The sequence below is a fragment of the Vicia villosa genome, linkage group LG3, assembly GCF_029867415.1.
Source record: "Vicia villosa cultivar HV-30 ecotype Madison, WI linkage group LG3, Vvil1.0, whole genome shotgun sequence".
Lineage (NCBI taxonomy): Eukaryota > Viridiplantae > Streptophyta > Magnoliopsida > Fabales > Fabaceae > Vicia > Vicia villosa.
This window is the reverse complement of record NC_081182.1, coordinates 166065793-166091167: the sequence shown is the minus strand read 5'-3', so window position 1 is coordinate 166091167 and position 25375 is coordinate 166065793. Positions and strand designations below refer to the sequence as shown.

General features: G+C 35.1%; 1 long non-coding RNA gene across 1 annotated transcript; it reads left to right on the top strand.

The window, feature by feature from the left end:
- The first annotated feature begins 18643 nt into the window (after nt 1-18643).
- On the top strand, nt 18644-19166 carry LOC131656877 (uncharacterized). The gene is made up of 2 exons (XR_009300350.1): nt 18644-18773; nt 18907-19166. It is a non-coding gene; the product is annotated as an uncharacterized LOC131656877 (long non-coding RNA).
- The last annotated feature ends 6209 nt before the right edge of the window (nt 19167-25375 follow it).

Here is a 25375-nt window from a genome sequence, read left to right as displayed (position 1 = left end):
TAAACATTCTTGCACTTTACATTCTTGTATTTTTACATTTCTGCAATTTACATTTCCTTTTATGTTTCTTTCGAAGTTATATTTACGTGTATAAAAAGTTTACTTCGCATGATTAGTCATATGATCACATTGTAAACGAGTTTCGAAGCAAAAACCAACAAATATGAACCAAATTATATCAAAAGACAATTGTTTGACTATGTCCCAGGATCAATCTAGTCGATCCTGCGAGTAATTAAAGTATAAATTATAGTTTGGAAGACCAGCGGTTGTTTACCGAAAATCACCGTAAACACCTATATACCTAAAAACAAGATAAAAAGCGACCTTAGAGGCCGAAGTAAAATACATGGTTGTCGAAGCCAAACATGACAAAAGAAAACTGACAAGTCCTGGTAAAGACTTCGATCCTGAACCACTTGATAAGGTTCAAGATGAGGTACAAGGCCAGAGGCTCGACGCCATCTATGATGACGGGCCTTTGGGTTTCAAAAAAGATTCACTGGCGAACAACACCAAAATGCTAGCGCAGGATCCCCTCAAAGAGAGAGACATAGGCGTAGGGGCGACCAAAAGGCCAACATATATCAGCGCCAACATTATCCCTTAACTCAAGATCAAATTGATCCAATTGTTGAAAGAGTTCAAGGACTATTTCGCTTGGGATTACAATGCAATGACTGGTTTTAAGCAGAGATCTCGTCAAACTGAAGCTGCCAATTAAGCAGGCTCTGAGGCGTTTCACACCTGAATTTTGTCGAAGATCAAAGAGGAGGTCGAAAGACTTCTCCATTACAACATAGTTCTAGTCATAAAGAAAAATGGCAGTCTTATGATTTGTATAGATTTTAGAGACTTAAATGATGCAACCCCAAAAGATGAATATCCAATGCTTGTGGCAGAAATTTTAGTATATTCTTCTGCAAGACATGAGTACCTGAGTATGCTCCACGGATACTCCGGTTATAACCAAATCTTCATTGCTGACGAAGATGTTCCCTGAATGGTGTTTCGATGCCCTGACGCCTTAGGCACCTACAAATGGGTGGTGATGCCTTTTGGCCTAAAAATGCTGGGGGCAACTTATCAAAGGGAAATGAACTCAATTTTTCATGACTTTATCAAAATATTCATGCAAATTTACATTGATGATATTTTTGTTAAGTCTCTTTCAGGAAAAAGTCATGTTGACCATCTTCGACAATCATTTGAAACAATGAGGAAGTAAGGTCTGGAAATGAATCCTCTCAAATGCTCTTTTGGTATGAAGGTCGGGGATTAATTAGGCTTCATGGTCCACAAGAAACGGATTGAAATAAATCAAAATAAGACCAAGGCCATCATGGAAGCAAAAGCACCATCAACGAAGAAGGAATTATAGTCATTACTGGGTAAAATCAACTTCTTAGAGGTTTATTTTGAACTTAAGCGGTAAAACTCAAGCCTTCTCACCATTTCTTCGACTGAAGAAAGAAGGTTTTGAATGGTGGCAAGCTCAACAAGAAGCTTTCGACAAGATCAAGCATTATCTTTTTCATCCTCAAATACTTTATCCTCCATGTAGAGATAGGACTATGAAGTTGTACATATCTACATCTGATGTAACCTTAGGGAGCATGTTGGCTCAAGAGGATGAAAATGGCGTGGAAAGAGCTATTTTCTACCTTAGTAGAATTTTAAATGATGTAGAAACTAGATGTAGTTCAGTTGAAAAATTATGTCTATGTATATGATTTTCATGTACAAAGTTAAAGCATTATATAAATTTAGTGGATGTTTATGTTTCTTCTTATTTCAATGTTATTAAACATATGTTATCTAAGCCTATATTGCATAGTCGAATTGGGAAATTGGCACTGGCATTACCTGAATATTCATTAACATGTACGCCTTTAAAGGCTGTGGAAGGAAAAATAATGGCAGATTTCATAGTCGACCACTCCATAGTCGAGAGTCCTTTAAACTATCTCAAACTCGAGCCTTGGAAATTTATACCTTGATGGCTCTAGTCATAAGAATGGAACAGGTGTGGGAGTCCTAATTATTTATCCTAATAAAATCATAAAAAAATTCAAGTATAAGGTCAAAGGGCTTTGTTCAAATAACGAGGCCGAATATGAGGCTCTGATAGCCAGACTTGAGATCTTTATGGAATTGGGGGAAACTCAAGTCGAAATAATGAGTGACTCCGAGTTAATTATAAAACAAATCACAAAAGAATAAAATTGTGTCAAAGAAAATCTTATCATATATTTTGTGATAGCTAGTAGACTCCTGCCAAGGTTCGAAACGGTAAGTATTCGATATATACCTCGACTTGAAAACCAAGAGTCCAACGATTTGGCCTAGATTGCTTCAGGGTATAAAATTTCAAAAGAAAAGCTACAAGATGCAATCGAAGTTAGAGGAAGGATCTTCTTAAAAGTATTAAAAGAAATTAAAAATCAAAACAAATACACAATAAAAAGATAATATAATTAAATGGGCTAGGGGGTGTAATTTGAGTTTTCAAACAACTATCACTTAGTTAACAAAATAAATGGGCCAAACAAGCATGGAGGGTGAAAATAACATGCATGACAAAGGCCAAACAAAATTAAAACATTATTTCAATTTCAGATTTTTATTTCATTTTTAAAATAAAACAAAAATACGTGGACCAATCAGAACGCGTCGACACATATTTTTGAATTTGAAAACTGGCGCCAAAAGCTTCATCAACTCCAAATTTCCCCGACCACCGTCTCCACCATGGACAGTGGTGGCTTTCTCTAAAAATCAAGAACTCTAACATCACTCCACTCCAAATGTACCACTGAGTCCGAATATCATCATAATTTTCACTAACTCATCACCAATTTTCGTAATTGAAGCAAAACATTCAAGAACCCTAGGTTTTAGATTTAAAATTAAATGACTAATACGCATGACCAATGTAAATTGAGGTTAGGGCTATCATTCCTTATAAAAGTACGCACACAATAGAATCCAACTTTGCAAGAAATTAAGCTGAATTCTTAGATTTAAAAGTTTAAGAACTTTAATAATCGGATACTATCCGATGCGTCTTCTCAAGGCGTTTCAAAGTGAGAAAAGATCCATATAGCTTTAGAAGAATCCAGATTCATTTGGTTTTAAATCTTACTAGATTGTCCAATCCAAAATCAGCTTAGGTAATGAAGAAGTGAAGTTCAATCTGTCTGGTTTAAGTACTACAGAAGTGTGATGATGCATCCAAAAGCTTGATCATGATGTATATAAGGTGTTTGAAGCAAGAGATTATGGAAACCCACACTAAAATGAAGAATTCAAAAATTGCTCCATGGATAAAAGCTTGAAGATGTAGATCTGGAATTGTCGAAGAATTGGCTTCGAAAGTGCATATAGAAGAGCCTATTATTAATGTGACAATGATGAAATGGAGAAATTTGAGAAAGAATGAGGGAGAAGTGTGAATCGAAGAGAGAGAGAAAGAGAGAGAGAGAGAGAGAGAGAGAGAGAGAGAGAGAGAGAGAGGGGGAGAGAGAGATAGAGAGAGAGAGAGAGAGATAGAGAGTTTGAAGGTAAATTAGGTGAAAATTGGTGAATATGAGATTTGGAGAGAAATGGAGATTATATAAAAGTTTATTAGCTAGCAATGGAAGTTTGAGATAGGTTTGGATCCTTAGTTGAGGCTTGGAACTGGGTTTGGAGTTTCTTACTCTTGCAATTTCACTTAAATGGAGGTTTGGTTGCCAGCTATGGATACAAGGTCATTAGGCATGGAATGAGGGTGGTAAGTGTTCAACAAACTTGTTTAGAGGTATGGAATTGATCTGCACGTGCAAGAAGGATCTGGATCAGTTTTATGTAATTGACTTTTTCAAGTGGCAAGTTATAATCCAATGGTTACTTGGATTTCAAGCAATGTTCAGTCATGTTTTTGAGGTGGAAGAAAGGTGATTTAGGTGTTGCAACATGAAGGAAACATGTAGAGGGGATAAAAATAAAAAGGAATGATCTAGGTCATTTTTTCATTTGAGTTGATTTGGAGGTCTGAAACCTATTATAAACACAGGTAGAGCCTAGTTTTGGAAATGGACTTAGGCAAATGCAATTTCAACTAGCTATCTTCTAACCACCATAACTTTCCACTCAATTATCCAATGGCCTCCAACTTTATATCAAATTAAAGCTCTTATAAGACACTACAATTTTGATGTTGGGATCCTCTTAAGACCAGGCTTTGGTAAATAGTTATTTTCTTTGGAAAATCACCAATTTCAACTGCTAAACACTTGGAAAAATTTCTAAGTGTTTTGGTCAATTTTACCAACTTGCACATCCATCTTTGGCTTGACTTTTAAACCATTTAGAAACTCATTTTGACATGAAACCTTCTATTAAATTGTAGTATCATGTGCCATCTTCAATTCCAGCCCTTGAATGCCATTTTTTGAGTTTTGAGGAGAAAGATACAATCATGAAACTTAACTAAAATGAACATGTCAATTTCCATACTTTGAAATACTTTGAAAACCCTAATTTTGCAATTTCCTTGATTTTCTTGATTTCTTGATTTCTCTTGATGTAACTTAATCAAATCTTGATGTAACTTGATCAAACCTCATATTATCATGAGAAGTGACTTGAAATGTTCATGTTGACCAAGAAAAATCCACAATTGACTTTAGCTGAGCGTGATGACGAGAGCAATGCAGAGCTGTGGTTTCTTTACTCAGGATACAACAAGCACGTGACAGGTAACAAACAGTGGTTCACAAACATGGATGAACAATATCAACAATCTTTCAAGCTTGGAAACAACTTCAAAATGGCAGTAGTTGGGAGAGGTGATATTAGACTGCATGTTAATGGAATTATGCAAGTAATCATAAATGTTTATTATGTCCTTGAGTTAAACAATAACCTGATTAGCATCGGGAAATTGACAGAGAAGGGAGTCTCTATGTTGATTCGAAATGGAGAATGTCCTTGTTATCATTTAAAGGAAGGGTTGTTTTTGCAAACGAATATAACAACAAATAAAATGTTTGCATTTCATGCAAACCAAATGTCTCAAATACCAACATGCTTCAAGACTGTCACAGAAGATGAAACACATCTTTGGCATTGTCGTTATTGCCATATAAATTGTAAGGGGCTGAAAACCCTCCAATCTAAGAAGATGGTAACAGGGCTTCCTGAAATAAGAACACCATGCAAGTTGTGTAAGGGATGTGTCACAGGTAAGCAACAAAGGAAGTCTCTACCAAAGAAAAGTTTATGGAGAGCTACACAAAAACTCCAATTAGTGCACTCTGACATTTGTGGGTCAATCACATCTTCATCAAACAGTGGAAAAAGGTACTTGATTACTTTCATAGATGATTACAATAGAAAAATTTGAGTGTCATTTTTATCAGAAAAGTTTTAAGCTTTTGCGTCATTTTAAAATTTTAAAATTTTGGATGAGAAAGAAATAGGGGCTTCAATTCATTGTCTTCGAACATATAAGGGAGGATAATTCACCTCTCAAGAATTCAATTCATTTTGCAGCTCACAAGGCATTAAAAGACAATTGACACCAGCATTTACCCCTCAACAAAATGGAGTTGCCGAAAGAAAGAACTAGACCATTATGAACATGGTTAGATGCATGCTGTCAGAAAAACGTATTCCTAAGTTCTTGTGGGCAGAGGCAGTAAATTGGTCAGTTCACATTCTCAATCGAAGCCCAACCTTAGCCGTGAAAGATGACGCCGGAAGAAGCATGGAGTGACATCAAGCCAGTCGTCCATTATTTTAAAGTCTTTGGTTGTAATGCACATGTTCACATACCAGAAGCCAGTAGAAAGAGGCTTGATGCCAAGAGCTTTCAGTGTGTGATGTTAGGGATAAGTGATGAATCCAAAGCATATAGACTCTTTGATCCAGCTACCAAACGCATTGCGATAATATGTGATTTTTGAAGAAAATGAGTGCTGAATTTGGGAAACAAAATCCATAAAAGCTAAAACTTAATATGCTAGATTGGGGAGAAAGTGAAGAAGAACAACCCGAGTCTCCTCAAAGTGAAGAAGAAAATGGAAATACAAAAGGTGCAGAAGAAATAGGCTCTTCTTCAAGTCAATCAAAAGGAGAGGCTCGAGAAGAAGGAAGAATGAGAAGACCACCAGTATGGATGCAAGATTATGAGAGTGGTGAAGGACTTTCTGACGAAGAATAGGCACAAAATCTTGTGATGCTTACTGTAAAAAATGATCCAACATCACTTGAAGAAGCTGTCAAAAGTGAGAAAAGGAGGGCTGCAATGAATAAAAAGATACAGGCAATAGAAAATAATAATATTTGGGAGTTGACTAACCTACCAACAGGTGCAAAAATATTGGGCTGAAATGGATATTTAAAACAAAGTTGAATGAGAATGGAGAGGTTGAGAAGTATAAGGTTAGACTTGTGACAAAAGGGTACTCTAAAAAATATGGATTTGACTACACTGAAGTATTTGGACCAGTGTCTATATGGGATACCATTTGAATGGTAATTGCTCTTGTTGCCCAAAAGAGATGGAATGTGTACCAACTAGATGTAAAAAAGCACTTTTTTGCACTGAGAGTTGAATGAAGAAGTTTTTGTTGATCAACCACAAGGTTATGTGAAAAGGGTGACGATTTGAAGGTGTGCATATTAAAAAGGGAATTGTATGGTCTTAAACAAGCACCACAAGCATGGTACAGTCGCATTGAATCCTATTTCACCAAGGAAGGGTTCGAGAGATGTCCATATGAGCACACTTTGTTTGTGAAGCTTAGTGAAAAAGGTAATATTCTCATTGTTAGCCTTTATGTTGATGATTTAATATTTACCCGTAATGATGATAATATGTTTAAGGAGTTTAAGAAATCTATGGAAAAGGAATTTAATATGCCAGACCTTGGTAAAATGCATTATTTTCTCGGAGTTGAAGTAATTCCAAATGAGGAAGGAATTTTTAGTTGTCAAAGAAAATATGTTCTAGAATTGTTAGAAAGGTTTGGCATGGAGAAGAGTAATTTGTCAAGAAACCATATTGCTCTTGGATGCAAGCTAACTAAAGATGAAAATTGTGTGAAGGTTGATGCTACAAAATATAAGCAGATTGTTGGTTTTCTAATGTATTTAGCAGCCATAAGACCTGATCTAATGTATGTGTTAAGCCTAATAAGCAGGTTCATGAACTGTCCTACTGAGTTACATATGCAGGCTATAAAAAGAATTCTCAGATATATCAATGGTACAATAAATTTGGGAATTATGTATAAGAGGTATGGAATTGAAAAGCTTGAGGCCTACACAGATAGTGATTATGCAGGTGATTTGGATGATTGAAAGAGTACTTCTGGATATGTTTTCTTGCTTAGTTCAGGTGTTGTCTCATGGTCTTCTAAAAAACAACCAGTGGTGACTTTATCTACCACTGAAGCATAATTTATTGCAGCAACCTCTTGTGCTTGTCAAGGTGGTTGGATGCGAAGAATTCTTGAGAAACTTGGTCATGCTCAACATGGAAGCACCATTGTGTACTGTGATAACAACTCAACAATAAAGCTTTCAAAGAGTCAGGTGTTGCACGGTCGAAGTAAACATATTGACGTTTTCCACTTCCTTCGTGATCTTATGAAAGATGGAACATTAGAGCTAGTTCATTGCAATTCTCAGCATCAAATAGCAGATATCATGACAAGGCCATTAAAATTTGAAGCATTTGAGAGCTGCTAGTGTAGCACCCGTATAATTTTAATTTTAATTTAATTTGAATATTAGATTAATAATTATTATTATTATGGATTTTATGAAAATAAGAGGAAAATGATGGTTAATGGCATTTGGGCCATGTGTGAGATTAGTAAGAAGAGGGGGGTGTGGTGCAGTAAAGCCCTTACTAAATTAATATTATTTTTCATAAAATAATTAGAATTGGAGAATTGGGAAAGAAAGAACGTGAGAGAACACAAGTTGGAACAAGGAACGTGAAGGAGAACCGTAGAGGGAGAGACCAAGAACCAAGATTCTATCTGAGGTAAGGGGAGACTCTCCATTTAATCTCTTTTATCGTATTATAGGTGATAGTATGGATTAGGAGTATGATTTGATCCATTGATTCTATATTCTGAATATTCATCCGTGTTTATCATTAAAATTGAACTGTTAATCCCTAATAACTGATAGATTTAGGGTATGATGAATAGAATTGGTAGGGAATCATATACTATGGTTATGGATGAATTCGTATGCTGTTTAGATCTGCTTTTCTCTGGTTTTGGACTCAAAATCGTGGACTGGTATGAGTAAAAACGAATGGGTTTTTGGACTGTTACGAATTCTGCAGGTTCTGGGCATTTTCTGGTGTTTCGCGTATGAAACAGTGCCATACGCGTATGGGATGAGGTCATACGCGTATGGGGGACACTCCCAATGGGCTATACGCGTATGATACGCAGTTGCCCTGTCCCAAACACCATGTACTGGTGTTTTGCGTATGAGAGCGTATGAGGATGCTCATACGCGTATGGGAATTTGGAAAGAGGAAAATTATTCTGGTGATACGCGTATGGCTATACTGATACGCGTATGAGGTTGATTGTAGGCTAAATTTGGTTCTGTTGAGATGCGTATGATACGCGTATGAGGCAAGGGGATACGCGTATGGATGCGTATGGACCCTATGATACGCGTATGGCTTCCTGTATGTGAAATTTTTGTTTTGTGATTTTTCTGGAAAGTTCGATGATGTGTAACTTTCGATTTGTAGGCCTGTTTGTATGCTGTTTTAGACTGTGTAAACCTTGTGATGTGATTCTGTGGTTTACTGATGATTGATTGTATTGAATGATGTAATGTATATATGAACATGCTTAGTATTGATGATGATGATGATGAAATGAGTATAGAAGATGCTACTCATAGAATGATGATGATGAAAGTATGTTATATATATGTTGCATGCATTCATAAACATGGGCTGAATCCTATATGATGAGAGGATTCAGCGAGGGGCAGAATTCCCATTGTGTGGAATTTGTGCTGGCAGGGCCGTATCTGGATGATGATAGATCGGTCGGTGGATGATTTCCACTGGTGATGATTGGTACCACATGCATAGTGTCAGTTTCATACATGTGCATGATTGATTTATAGCATGATGATAGCTGTTACATGTTGACTGTTTGTTTATCTGTGGATGTACGAATGATTGATTTGTCTGAGTATTAAACAATTGGGTGAATGATATAACTATGATATGTTATTATTTATGATGCAATAACATTGGTTAACTGTGATGAGACTCACCCTTACTTGTTGTCATTTTCAGATTGAAGCTAGCGGCGTGACTTGGTGAGGATTAGCTCATAAGTCGGTTTTAGTATTGTGTCGGTGTCATGCTCTGGTAGATGTAACACTGGGAACGCTTGTTTTGTTTAAGAGTTTTGTTTATAACTCTATTTATTTATGATGTTTGAAGTCGGATACATTGTTGATGAATGTTGACTTGATGAAGTATTTCCGCTGTGTAAAACATGAATTGATTAATGAGTTATGATCTCAGGTATTTTCAGTGAATGCATGACTTATACTGACGTGTGTTTTTCTTCATTTTATGAATTGTGACACCTCTTGCATGTTTACTCTGATTAATAATTATTTAATTGCCGCGGGTTATTAGAGGGGTGTTACAATAGTGGTATCAGAGCATAGTCGGTCGTTGTGACCAGAGTCTTAGTGTCAGTCTTCTGTGTATGCGACTAATACGAGTTATTTGTCGATACTTTTGTTCTGACCTGATTGTTTGTGTTAAGCAGAACAATGGCTGGAAGAGGAGGAAGAAACGACGATGCTATCGCTGAGGCTCTGGGCATGATTGCTGGTGTGCTGGGAGGGAATGCCAATGGAGCTGCAATTGGTGCTGACAGACAACTGAACAGTTTCCAGAGGAACAATCCTCCATTGTTCAAGGGCACGCATGATCCTGAAGGTGCTCAGAAATGGCTTAAGGAGATCGAGAGGATTTTCAGAGTCATTGACTGTGCTGAGGATCTCAAAGTGAGATATGGCACTCACATGTTATCAGAGGAAGCTGATGATTGGTGGATGTCAACCAGAACTGAGCTGGGTGCTAGTGGTACAGCAATTACCTGGACTGTATTCAGGAGGGAATTTCTGAGGAGGTATTTTCCTGAAGATGTCAGGGGAAGAAAGGAAGTTGAATTTCTGGCGCTGGTTCAAGGTAATATGTCAGTACCGGAGTATGCTGCTAAGTTTGTGGAACTGGCAAGGTACTATGTGCATTACAATGATGATGAAGCCAGTGAGTTCTCAAAATGTGTCAAATTTGAGAATGGTCTTCGTGATGAGATCAAGCAGGGTATCAGGTACCAGAGAATCCGTAGGTTTTTTGATCTGGTAGATTGTAGCAGGATTTTTGAGGAAGATAACATCAAGCTAAGGTCATCTCACTCTCGCGAGTTGGTTGACAGAAAAGGAAAGAAACATATGGATCGAGGTAAGCCATATGGTAGAGGTAAACCTGTTGATTGGAAGAAACCCAGTGGGGGAGATTCCAGTGCTCGTATCAGATATTACAATTGTGGTGAGATGGGACATCGTAGGAATGAATGCAAGGTTGATCAGAAGAAGTGTTACAAGTGTGACCAAGTGGGTCATATTGCTGCTGACTGCAAGAAGAGGGTTGTGACTTGCTACAACTGTGGTGAAGAGGGTCACATCAGTCCTAATTGTCCTAAGCCAAAGAAGAACCAATCGGGAGGAAAGGTTTTTGCTTTGACTGGGTCTGAGACTACTCCAGAAGACAGGTTGATTAAAGGTACGTGTTTCATTCATGGTACACCTTTAGTTGCAATTATTGATACTGGAGCAACTCACTCTTTTATTTCTTTGGATTGTGCTGAGAGGTTAAATCTTGAGATATCTGATATAAATGGAAGTATGGTTATTGACACTCCTGCGTCGGGTTCAGTAACTACTTCGTCTGCATGCTTGAATTGTCCGGTTGACATTTTTGGTAGAGAATTTGGGATGGACTTAGTGTGCCTTCCGTTGAAACAACTTGATGTAATCCTGGGAATGAACTGGTTGGAATTCAACCGTGTTCATATCAACTGTTTTGCGAAGACGGTGATTTTTCCTGAAGAGGTTAGTTCTGATAGTCTGGAAATGACAGCTAGACAGGTGAATGAAGCTATCGGAGATGGTGCAACAGTGTTTATGTTGTTCGCATTGATGAATATGAAGGAGAAAGTGGCGAGTGGAGAATTGCCTGTGGTGTGTGAATTTCCAGAAGTTTTTCCAGAAGATGTGAATGAATTGCCACCGGAAAGAGAAGTGGAGTTTTCTATTGATTTGGTTCCGGGAACTAGTCCAGTGTCAATGGCGCCGTATCGTATGTCGTCGTCTGAATTGGCTGAACTGAAGAAGCAGTTAGAGGAATTGCTTGAGAAGAAGTTTATTCGTCCTAGTGTTTCGCCGTGGGGTGCGCCTGTGTTGCTGGTAAAGAAGAAAGAGGGTTCAATGAGGCTGTGTGTAGATTACAGACAATTGAACAAGGTCACTATCAAGAATCGGTATCCATTGCCGAGGATTGATGATTTGATGGATCATTTGGTTGGAGCACGTGTGTTTAGTAAAATTGATCTGAGGTCTGGGTATCATTAGATACGTGTGAAGGATGACGATATTCAGAAGACTGCTTTTAGAACGAGGTATGGACATTATGAGTATTCTGTGATGCCGTTTGGAGTTACTAATGCACCTGGTGTTTTTATGGAATATATGAACAGGATTTTTCATCCGTATCTCGACAAGTTTGTGGTGGTATTTATAGATGATATCCTGATATATTCTAAGAATGAAGAAGAACATGCAGAACATCTCAGAACTGTGTTAGAGCTGTTGAAAGAGAAGCAACTTTTTGCCAAACTGTCGAAGTGTGAATTCTGGTTAGAGGAAGTCAGTTTTCTTGGACATGTGATTTCTAAGAATGGTATTGCTGTTGATCCTACAAAGATAGACGCTGTGTCTCAGTGGGAAGCTCCGAAGTCAGTGTCAGAGATTCGTAGTTTTCTTGGTCTTGCAGGTTACTACCGAAAGTTCATTGAAGGATTTTCAAAGTTAGCATTGCCGTTAACTAAACTAACCAGGAAGGGACAAACCTTTATTTGGGATGCAAAGTGTGAAGAAGGATTCCAAGAGCTGAAGAGGAGATTGACTAGTGCTCCTATTTTGATTTTGCCGAATCCGACAGAATCATTTGTGGTTTATTGTGACGCATCACTGATGGGTTTAGGTGGTGTATTGATGCAGAATCAACAAGTGGTCGCTTATGCGTCGAGACAACTCAAAGTGCATGAGAGGAATTATCCGACTCATGATTTGGAATTGGCAGCTGTGGTGTTTGTCTTGAAGTTGTGGCGACACTATTTGTATGGTTCGAGATTTAAGGTATTCAGTGATCATAAAAGCCTGAAGTATCTCTTTGATCAGAAAGAGTTGAACATGAGACAGAGAAGGTGGTTAGAATTTCTGAAGGATTATGATTTTGGTTTGAATTACCATCCGGGTAAGGCAAACGTGGTTGCTGATGCATTGAGTAGGAAGACCTTGCATATGTCTATGCTAATGGTGAAGGAATTGGATTTGATTGAGCAATTCAGAGACTTGAGTTTAGTGTGTGAAGGTACTCCTATTAGTGTCAAGTTGGGTATGCTGAAGTTGACTAGTGGTATTCTTGAAGAGATCAGAGAAGGTCAGAAAGCCGATGTTGAATTGATTGATAAATTGACTTTGATTAATCAAGGCAAGAGTAGTGAATTCAGAGTCGACGAGAATGGTATACTGAGGTTTGGTGACCGAGTTTGTGTTCCTGATATTGATGAACTCCGAAAGCGTATTTTGGAAGAAGGACACCGTAGTGGATTGAGTATTCATCCTGGTGCTGCCAAGATGTATCATGATTTGAAAAAGTTGTTTTGGTGGCCTGGAATGAAGAAGGAAATTGCCGAGTTTGTGTATTCTTGTTTGACTTGCCAGAAGTCAAAGATCGAGCATCAGAAACCGTCTGGGTTGATGCAACCGATGTTTATTCCTGAGTGGAAGTGGGACAGCATCTCAATGGATTTTGTGTCGGGTTTGCCGAGAACTGTCAGAAATTGTGAAGCTATCTGGGTCGTGGTGGACAGGTTGACGAAGTCTGCACATTTTATACTGGTGAGAATGGATTATCCGATGGAGAAGCTGGCTCAATTGTATATTGAGAAGATAGTGAGTCTGCATGGTATTCCTTCAAGTATCGTGTCAGACAGAGATCCGAGGTTTACATCTAAGTTCTGGGAAGGTTTTCAGAAAGCTTTGGATACTAAGCTGAGATTGAGTTCTGCTTATCATCCGCAGACGGATGGACAGACTGAGAGGACGATTCAGTCGCTAGAGGATTTGTTGCGGGCTTGTGTGTTAGAAAAAGGAGGTACTTGGGATAGTTATCTGCCTTTAATTGAGTTTACCTACAACAACAGTTATCATTTGAGTATCGGTATGGCTCCGTTTGAGGCTTTGTATGGTAGGAGGTGTAGGACGCCGTTGTGTTGGTACGAATCTGGTGAGAGTGTTGTGATTGGTCCAGAAATTGTACAACAGACTACAGAGAAGATTAAAATGATTCAGGAGAAGATGAAGGCTTCTCAGAGTCGTCAGAAGAGTTATCACGACAAAAGGAGGAAAACACTTGAGTTTCAAGAGGGAGATCATGTGTTTATGAGGGTTACTCCTATGACAGGGATTGGTCGGGCATTGAAGTCGAAGAAGTTGACTCCGTGTTTTATCGGACCATTCCAAATTTCTGAAAGAGTGGGAGAAGTGGCTTATCGTATCGCTCTACCGCCGATGCTTGCAAATTTACATGATGTATTTCATGTGTCTCAGTTGAGGAAATACATTTCAGATCCGTCCCATGTGATCCAAGTAGATGATATACAGGTGAAAGATAACTTGACGGTTGAGACTTTACCTGTGAGGATTGAGGATCGAAGGCTGAAGCAATTGCGAGGCAAGGAAATAACTTTGGTCAGAGTAGCGTGGGGAGGACCTGCTGAGGGAAATGTTACCTGGGAGCTAGAGAGTCAAATGAAGGATTCTTATCCAGAACTTTTTACCTGAGGTATGTTTTCGAGGACGAAAACTCTTTTAGTGGGGGAGAGTTGTAACACCCGTATAATTTTAATTTTAATTTAATTTGAATATTAGATTAATAATTATTATTATTATGGATTTTATGAAAATAAGAGGAAAATGATGGTTAATGGCATTTGGGCCATGTGTGAGATTAGTAAGAAGAGGGGGGTGTGGTGCAGTAAAGCCCTTACTAAATTAATATTATTTTTCATAAAATAATTAGAATTGGAGAATTGGGAAAGAAAGAACGTGAGAGAACAGAAGTTGGAACAAGGAACGTGAAGGAGAACCGTAGAGGGAGAGACCAAGAACCAATATTCTATCTGAGGTAAGGGGAGACTCTCCGTTTAATCTCTTTTATCGTATTATAGGTGATAGTATGGATTAGGAGTATGATTTGATCCATTGATTCTATATTCTGAATATTCATCCGTGTTTATCATTAAAATTGAACTGTTAATCCCTAATAACTGATAGATTTAGGGTATGATGAATAGAATTGGTAGGGAATCATATACTATGGTTATGGATGAATTCGTATGCTGTTTAGATGTGCTTTTCTCTGGTTTTGGACTCAAAATCGTGGACTGGTATGAGTAAAAACGAATGGGTTTTTGGACTGTTACGAATTCTGCAGGTTCTGGGCATTTTCTGGTGTTTCGCGTATGAAACAGTGCCATACGCGTATGGGATGAGGTCATACGCGTATGGGGGACACTCCCAATGGGCTATACGCGTATGATACGCAGTTGCCCTGTCCCAAACACCATGTACTGGTGTTTTGCGTATGAGAGCGTATGAGGATGCTCATACGCGTATGGGAATTTGGAAAGAGGAAAATTATTCTGGTGATACGCGTATGGCTATACTGATACGCGTATGAGGTTGATTGTAGGCAAAATTTGGTTCTGTTGAGATGCGTATGATACGCGTATGAGGCAAGGGGATACGCGTATGGATGCGTATGGACCCTATGATACGTGTATGGCTTCCTGTATGTGAAATTTTGTTTTGTGATTTTTCTGGAAAGTTCGATGATGTGTAACTTTCGATTTGTAGGCCTGTTTGTATGCTGTTTTAGACTGTGTAAACCTTGTGATGTGATTCTGTGGTTTACTGATGATTGATTGTATTGAATGATGTAATGTATATATGAACATGCTTAGTATTGATGATGATGATGATGAAATGAGTATAGAAGATGCTACTCATAGAATGGTGATTATGAAAGTATGTTATATATATGTTGCATGCATTCATAAACATGGGCTGAATCCTATATGATGAGAGGATTCAGCGAGGGGCAGAATTCCCATTGTGTGGAATTTGTGCTGGCAGGGCCGTATCTGGATGATGATAGATCGGTCGGTGGATGATTTCCACTGGTGATGATTGGTACCACATGCATAGTGTCAGTTTCATACATGTGCATGATTTGTTTATAGCATGATGATAGCTGTTACATGTTGACTGTTTGTTTATCTGTGGATGTATGAATGATTGATTTGTCTGAGTATGAAACAATTGGGTGAATGATATAACTATGATATGTTATTATTTATGATGCAATAACATTGGTTAACTATGATGAGACTCACCCTTACTTGTTGTCATTTTCAGATTGAAGCTAGCGGCGTGACTTGGTGAGGATTAGCTCATAAGTCGGTTTTAGTATTGTGTCGGTGTCATGCTCTGGTAGATGTAACACTGGGAACGCTTGTTTTGTTTAAGAGTTTTGTTTATAACTCTATTTATTTATGATGTTTGAAGTCGGATACATTGTTGATGAATGTTGACTTGATGAAGTATTTCCGTTGTGTAAAACATGAATTGATTAATGAGTTATGATCTCAGGTGTTTTCAGTGAATGCATGACTTATACTGACGTGTGTTTTTCTTCAATTTATGAATTGTGACACCTCTTGCATGTTTACTCTGATTAATAATTATTTAATTGCCGCGGGTTATTAGAGGGGTGTTACAGCTAGGACTACTGGGAATGTGTTTTATGCCTGATGTAAATTGATAGCAATTAGTGCTATTAGTTTAAGGGAGGGAATGTTGAAAATGCTTAGCTTAGGTGTCATATTTTAGTAGTATTTATTTTTGTTAATAATTCCTACTAATTAGGAGTACTGATAGGATTGAATTGGTCTTCCCATGACTCACATGTGTATGTTAGTGGGGTGAGTTAGGTTAATTTCTTTTTATTTATACGGCTTTATAAGCCCCTGATTGCACTTTAATAATAAGAAACATTTTTACTCTAATAGGATTAAGAAATTGTTTGCTTATTAGTTAGGCAATTCAATCCAATGTGGAGTTGTTACTTTAAACTAGTCATTTCATTGTAATCCCAAGCGAAATAGTCCTTGAACTCTTTCAACAATTGGATCACTTTGATCTTGAGTTAAGGGATAATGTTAGCGCTGATATATGTTGGCCTTTTGGTCGCCCCTACGCCTATGTCTCTCTCTTTGAGGGGATCCTGCACTAGCATCTTGGTGTTGTTCGCCAGTGAATCTTTTTTGAAACCCAAAGGCCCGCCATCATAGATGGCGTCGAGCGTCTGGCCTTGTACCTCATCTTGAACCTTATCAAGTGGTTCAGGATCGAAGTCTTTACCAGGACTTGTCAGTTGTCTTTTGTCATGTTTGGCTTCGACAACCATGTATTTTACTTCGACCTCTAAGGTCGCTTTTTATCTTGTTTTTAGGTATATAGGTGTTTACGGTGATTTTCGGTAAACAACCGTTGGTCTTCCAAACTATAATTTATACTTTAGTTACTCGCTGGATCAACTAGATTGATCCTGGGACATATTCAAACAATTGTCTTTTGATATAATTTGGTTCATATTTGTTGGTTTTTGCTTCGAAACTCGTTTACAATGTGATCATATGACTAATCATGCGAAGTAAACTTGTTATACACGTAAATATAACTTCGAAAGAAACATAAAAGAAATGTAAATTGCAGAAATGTAAAATACAAGAATGTAAAGTGCAAGAATGTTAAATGCAGGAATGTAAAGTGCTTCGAATAAAAATCAAACGAAAGATAAAGTAATTGGAAAGATACTTGAATAAAGGAAAATACAGCTGTATTTAAAGTGGTGTTGGTGTCATACGTACATTTCTCAGCGAACTCTTTCTCTTAACACTTGATACTTGAGTAATTTTGTGAGTGATTTTTACAAAATGAACACCCTGGATCCTGATATTAAGACCCTTATTTATACTAATTTCGACCCTAACGGTCCTACACTAACGAAATGCCACTTTGCTCACATGCATATGTCTCGAATCCCTGGGGCGCCATATGTCCTTGTTCGGTTACACAAAATACTTCGAAATTCAAATCCTCCCGCCCAAGTTCTCTTTCGATACGTGGAAACGTGATCTAAAATGAAAATTCCACGAAATACACAAAGCTTCAGTACCCCTTGTATTTCGTGCGGAATTGTTTTTCCATCTGATGCTTTTGTGTAGTTGTGTTTTCTTTTGGGCCTTGGCCCTCATTCCAACCAAAAAAAAAAATACACGAAAATTCGTAGGTAGACACAACTATAAAAAATAGTCTTACACACAATTGATCATAAATTTTAAATTAATTAAATAATAAATACAAAATTGTCTCTCCTTTATTATCAGAACCATTCCATCCCATACATTTAATTAAAAAAGAAATTATAATTAAAATAAATTAAAATTTTCCTCTCTTCTTATTAGATGTGTTTATAAATATGAATTTAGTTGTGTTTCCATGCAAGAATTCCTCATAAATACATGCATAAAAATGTATAAGTCATGAATATAATATTTAGTATTTATTTAATTCAAACTTTTTTACTTTATATATATTATAAGCACACATGTTCTCATCTTATTGATATGAATAATCCTATTGTTCACATTTTAATAAAAAAAATGTAATTTTTTCCTTCCAAAATTATATATGATGGATATTTCTTTAGAATTTTTTAAAATTAAAAGTGAAAGCACCGTTTGACTATATCTTAAACATCATCATATATGTTATAAATACGTGTCAAAAATGTATATGTCGTAAATATAATATATAATTAATTTAAATTTATTTTATTGCATGCATCTCAAAACATGAAAAACTCTAAAGAACATATTTTAATTAAAGCTATGTAGCTTTTCCTTCTAAAATCATATATGCTGGATGTTTTTTATATTTAAGAATTATTTAAAATTAAAAGTGAGAGCACCGTTTGACTATATTTTAATTAATTTTGAAATTTTATAATTTTTATATACATATGATATAATTATTTTTTAGGAAAAGTTTTAAATATAATATTTTATAATTCAAGTCTATTTCAACACGCATATATTAAAATATTTAAAGTGTAGTAAATCTTATTTAGTCTTTTTACACTTTCTTTCATATGCATCAATCAATGATATTTAATGTTAAAGATGAGTTCACCAAGTCTATATAAACATGCTTCTAAGTAACATATTCAATGAAAAAAATGGAGACTTCAAGAAATTCTTCTGTGAAATTGGCATTTTTGTTGGCATTTTTAATCCTTGTATCAGGTCTAAACTTAATTTATTATTGGAAATTTTTTGATGTATTGTCTTTTTATTTTTCACTTCGTATGCCAATAAACTTGTTCATATTTTTTTATACAACATTGTTCTTATTTTCTTGTATCATTTGTGTATGTAGATATGTATATGGAATCGCAGGCCATGAGAGTGACAGAGGAGTTAGACTCAAACTGTAACACACCTGTAGATTGTATTAGACAAAAATTTCCCTGTCCACCCCCACTGATCGTATGTGTTGCCCACCATTGTGCATGTAGACACCTTCCACCAACATCAACCAATAAAACTCCTAGTCCAATACCTTCAATTACAAACTGAATAATGGATTAGTTGCTGTATTTGGATGAGAATAATACATAAAATCACATCTGAATTTCACCTGTATATTATTAGTTAGGTGTCATATTTTAGTAGTATTTATTTACTAAAATAACCTTATTTATAATTGATAGTGGAGTTGTTATATGAATTAAAATACAATAAATAAGAGTAAGTTAGTGGAAATAAATAATAAATATCACATTGATATTCTAAAAGGAAAAATAATTTAAAACATATAAAAATTGGAAAGAAAATACCTATGGTAAGACGGAGAGAGTAAGTTTTACTTTCTTTGGACTTTCTGATAAGATTTTTAATGAGGAAAATATTGTTAATGGTTTGTTCCCATGGATTTTGGTCTAAAGTTTATTTATCCTTATTGTATAAAAATAATTAGTAAAGCACCGGAAATGATAGGTGATAGTCGTGGAATGCTAACGAAGCTGAGATATCATATCATCGTATAATGATTCTACACTCTGACTTAGTTATTTCAAAATTTGTTTATCTAGTTATTTGATTTATTCATTTTTGATGATGTAACATCAAATATTTTGGATTTTACCTTCATTTAAAATTTTCCATGCTTCGTTTTAGTTTCCATTAAATTCAACTTTAATTTACTATGGGGACCGTTTGACGAACTTTAAATAAGTACTTTTTAATAAAAAAATTTGAACATTTATGGTCCATTTGTTTTGGGTTTTTTTAAAAATAACTTTTATAGTGTTACATAGGACTTATTTGTTTTGGTTTTTTTTTTAAATAATTTTTATAGTGTTATGTAATTTTGTGAAAAATTTTTTTGCAAAGAAACTTTTCATAAAAGTTTCAAATGAAAATTTTGTTTAAATAATTATTCTTAATATGTGGTTTTAGGTATTTCATCTAGTTATGAAAAAAAATTGGATATCAAAATTTTAAAAAATCACTTAATTTTGAAGATATTTCAAATAGAATTTTATAAAAATTATTTTTAAAATACAACTTTTTTTTAAAATTGTAAATTTGACTAAGTTTTGATCTTCAATAATGTGTGATTATGTTATTGGATGTCAAAATTAGTGTTTCATTTTAAAAAAAACGAATATAATTTTTTTTTAATATTTTTAAAAACAGTTTTAGAAAATCTATTTTCAAAAACATAAAAAAAAAATCTATTTTTTTAAAGCTGAAACAAACAGATTCATAATTTTATGAAACTTTTTTTTACAAAGAAACTTTTTATAAAAGTTTCAAATGAAAATTTTGTTTGAATAGTTATTTTTATAATGTGATTTTGGATATCTCATCTATTTATGGGAAAAACATTAGGATATCGAAATTTCAAAAAATTACTTAATTTTGAAGTTATTTCAAATAGATTTTCATAAAATTCATTTTTGAAATACAACTTTTTAATAAATTACGATTTTGACTAAGTTTTGGTCTTGAATAATGTATGTTTATGTTATAAGATGTCAAAATCATTTTAGAAAAAATGAATATAAAAAAACTTGTAATATTTTTAAAAAACGGTTTTGAAAAATCTATTTTCAAAATTATAAAGAAAATATCCATTTTAAAACTGAAACAAACAGGCACTATAATTTTTTGTTGTTTTATGGTGTACTGAGTGTTGCATTTTTCATATAAACCCAAAATGTGGTCATAAAATTGGGATTAATAATAACAATAATTTCCAAAACAAATTTGACATGTAGTCAATTTGAATAACTTGGAAAATGAAATAATTCAAATTATGATAATCAAGTAATTTCATCTTATTTTTCTAAGAGTTGAATACAAAAGATGAAGCAGTCACACCCTTTCTTATTATGATTTTATGTATTATTCTCATCCAAATACAGCAACTAATCCATTATTCAGTTTGTAATTGAAGGTATTGGACTAGGAGTTTTATTGGTTGATGTTGGTGGAAGGTGTCTACATGCACAATAGTGGGCAACACATACGATCAGTGGGGGTGGACAGGGAAATTTTTGTCTAATACAATCTACAGGTGTGTTACAGTTTGAGTCTAACTCCTCTGTCACTCTCATGGCCTGCGATTCCATATACATATCTACATACACAAATGATACAAGAAAATAAGAACAATGTTGTATAAAAAAATATGAACAAGTTTATTGGCATACGAAGTGAAAAATAAAAAGACAATACATCAAAAAATTTCCAATAATAAAATCCGAGATCATCATTCACTCACCATCGATCTTCACTAACATCGTGGATATACTTGACTAGCTTCAAGATGATTCGCGTGCTAACATACTAACAATTAACTTTAAATTCCGCATTTTATTATATTGTTCTTTATATTTCTTGCTTTATACTTTATTTTATCATTCATCATATTTACGTTTATGTTATTTTTTCTTTGTCCATTTGGACATATTATTTATATTTCTGCTATTTTTTCTTTGTCCATTCGGACATATTATTTATATTTCTGCTATTTTCTCTTTGTCCATTTGGACATATTATTTATGTTTCCGCTATTTTCTCTTTGTCCATTTGGACATATTATTTATGTTTCCGCTATTTTCTCTTTGTCCATTTGGACATATTATTTATGTTTCCGCTATTTTCTCTTTGTCCATTTGGACATATTATTTATGCTTCTGCTATTTTTTCTTTGTCCATTTGGACGCATTGTTTATGTTTCCGTCATCTTCCTTTTGTCCACTTGGACCATATTTTTACCTTTGAGCTAAAACATTAATAATCAAGATAAAACTAAAAAAAAAGCACTTTGCACACTTGCACCTCTATGGTTTTCCCTCTTATTACTCTTTTTTTAATCATACCATCATTTAAGAAAAGTATTAAATGCATAAGAAAGATCTTATAAATTGAGAGTAGATAGCTCCTAATTGCTTGCTCAAACACTTTCATTTTCAAACAACGTATTTTCAAAACTTCTCATCTATTTTCAAAACTTTCATCTGGTATTTGAAGGGTATTATTCCCGGTGAAACTCTTCAGAGACCTATGTGACCTATTGTCTATCTTCACTTCTTCTATTTTCAAATCAACAAAGCATTTAAAAAAGTGAGCTAAGCAATTAAGAGCCCATGGATAACCATGGATACAAAGGGTGCTTAAAACCTTCCCTTTGTATAACCAACCCCCCGAACCCAAAATCTGTCAAAAGGTCTTTCCTGTTCTTTTATGCCTTTCCTAAATATTGGATAAAATAAAAGTCGGTGGCGACTCTTGCAAAAATAAAAAAATCAAAAAAAAAGAGCAAGGAGTCAGTTCGCCTCAAAAAACCGAGTTTACATACATCTTCAAGCTTTTATCCATGGAGCAATTTTTGAATTCTTCATTTTAGTGTGGGTTTCCATAATCTCTTGCTTCAAACACCTTATATACATCATGATGAAGCTTTTGGATGCATCATCACACTTCTGTAGTACTTAAACCACACAGATTGAACTTCACTTCTTCATTACCTAAGCTGATTTTGGATTGGACAATCTAGTAAGATTTGAAACCAAATGAATCTGGATTCTTCTAAAGCTATATGGATCTTTTCTCACTTTGAAACGCCTTGAGAAGACGCATCGGATAGTATCCGATTGTTAAAGTTCTTAAACTTTTAAATCTAAGAATTCAGCTTCATTTCTTGCAAAGTTGGATTCTATTGTGTGTGTACTTTTATAAGGAATGATATCCCTAACCTCAATTTACATTGGTCATGCGTATTAGTCATTTAATTTTAAATCTAAAACCTAGGGTTCTTGAATGTTTTGCTTCAATTACGAAAATTGGTGATGAATTAGTGAAAATTATGATGATATTCAGACTCAGTGGAACATTTGGAGTGGAGTGATGTTAGAGTTCTTGATTTTTAGAGAAAGCCACCACTGTCCATGGTGGAGACGGTGGTCAGGGAAATTTGGAGTTGATGAAGCTTTTGGCGCCAGTTTTCAAATTTAAAAATATGTGCCGACGTGTTCTGATTGGTCCACGTATTTTTGTTTTATTTTAAAAATGAAATAAAAATCTGAAATTGAAATAATGTTTTAATTTTGTTTGGCCTTTGTCACGCATGTTATTTTCACCCTCCATGCTTGTTTGGCCCATTTATTTTGTTAACTAAGTGATAGTTGTTTGAAAACTCAAATTACACCCCCTAGCCCATTTAATTATATTTTCTTTTTATTGTGTATTTGTTTTGATTTTTAATTTCTTTTAATACTTTTAAGAAGATCCTTCCTCTAACTTCGATTGCATCTTGTAGCTTTTCTTTTGAAATTTTATACCCTGAAGCAATCTAGGCCAAATCGTTGGACTCTTGGTTTTCAAGTCGAGGTATATATCGAATACTTACCGTTTCGAACCTTGGCAGGAGTCTACTAGCTATCACAAAATATATGATAAGATTTTCTTTGACACAATTATATTCTTTTATGATTTGTTTTATAACTTACTCGGAGTCACTCATTATTTCAACTTGAGTTTCCCCCAATTCCAACAAGATCTCAAGTCTGGCTATCAAAGCGTCATATACGGCCTCGTTATTTGAACAAAGCCCTTTGACCTTATACTTGAATTTTTTTATGATTTTATTAGGATAAATAATTAGGACTCCCACACCTGTTCCATTCTTATGACTAGAGCCATCAAGGTATAAATTTTCAAGGCTCGAGTTTGAGATAGTTTAAAGGACTCTCGACTATGGAGTGGTCGACTATGAAATCTGCCACTATTTTTCCTTCCACAGCCTTTAAAGGCGTACATGTTAATGAATATTCAGGTAATGCCAGTTCCCATTTCCCAATTCGACTATGCAATATAGGCTTAGATAACATATGTTTAATAACATTGAAATAAGAAGAAACATAAACATCCACTAGATTTATATAATGCTTTAACTTTGTACATGAAAAGCATATACATAGACATAATTTTTCAACTGAACTACATCTATTTTCTACATCATTTAAAATTCTACTAAGGTAGAAAATAGCTCTTTCCACGCCATTTTCATCCTCTTGAGCCAACTTGCTCCCTAAGGTTACATCAGATGTAGATATGTACAACTTCATAGTCCTATCTCTACATGGAGGATAAAGTATTTGAGGATGAAAAAGATAATGCTTGATCTTGTCGAAAGCTTCTTGTTGAGCTTACCACCATTCAAAACCTTCTTTCTTCAGTCGAAGAAATGGTGAGAAGGCTTGAGTTTTACCGCTTAAGTTCAAAATAAACCTCTAAGAAGTTAATTTTACCCAGTAATGACTATAATTCCTTCTTCGTTGATGGTGCTTTTGCTTCCATGATGGCCTTGGTCTTATTTTGATTTATTTCAATCCGTTTCTTGTGGACCATGAAGCCTAATTAATCCCCGACCTTCATACAAAAAGAGAATTTGAGAGGATTCATTTCCTGACCTTACTTCCTCATTGTTTCAAATGATTGTCGAAGATGGTCAACATGACTTTTTCCTGAAAGAGACTTAACAAAAATATCATCAATGTAAATTTGCATGAATATATCGATAAAGTCATGAAAAATTGAGTTCATTTCCCTTTGATAAGTTGCCCCAGCATTTTTAGGCCAAAAGGCATCACCACCCATTTGTAGGTGCCTAAGGCGTCAGGGCATCGAAACACCATTTTGGGAACATCTTCGTCAGCAATGAAGATTTGGTTATAACCGGAGTATCCGTGGAGCATACTCAGGTACTCATGTTTTGCAGAAGAATATACTAAAATTTCTGCCACAGGCATTGGATATTCATCTTTTGGGGTTGCATCATTTAAGTCTCTAAAATCTATACAAATCATAAGACTGCCAATTTTCTTTATGACTTGAACTATGTTGTAATGGAGAAGTATTTCGACCTCTTCTTTGATCTTCGACAAAATTCAGAAGCTTGATAGAATCATAGCGACTACACGATAAATTTCCAACAGTCTTAAATCAACTGCATACAATCTCTGCCATATTTGATCTTTTATTCTGATTCGGGACAAAGGAAAAAGATAAGAAATAATATCAAATAATATATAAATATAAAACAAATTAAACTTAATTCATTCTTTTTGTGATTTTTTTTTGGAATTGATTTTAAGTTAATTAACAAGCTAATTAGACAAATAATTATACAAATAATTAAACTTAACAAGAAAAATATTATTTTATATGTCAAAAATTAGATTATAAAAAAATATAAACCTAAATCTAAAAGGAAAATATTTTTGGAGTTTTTTGATTGGTTGAAAATAATTATAAAAAAGCAATATTTACATAAT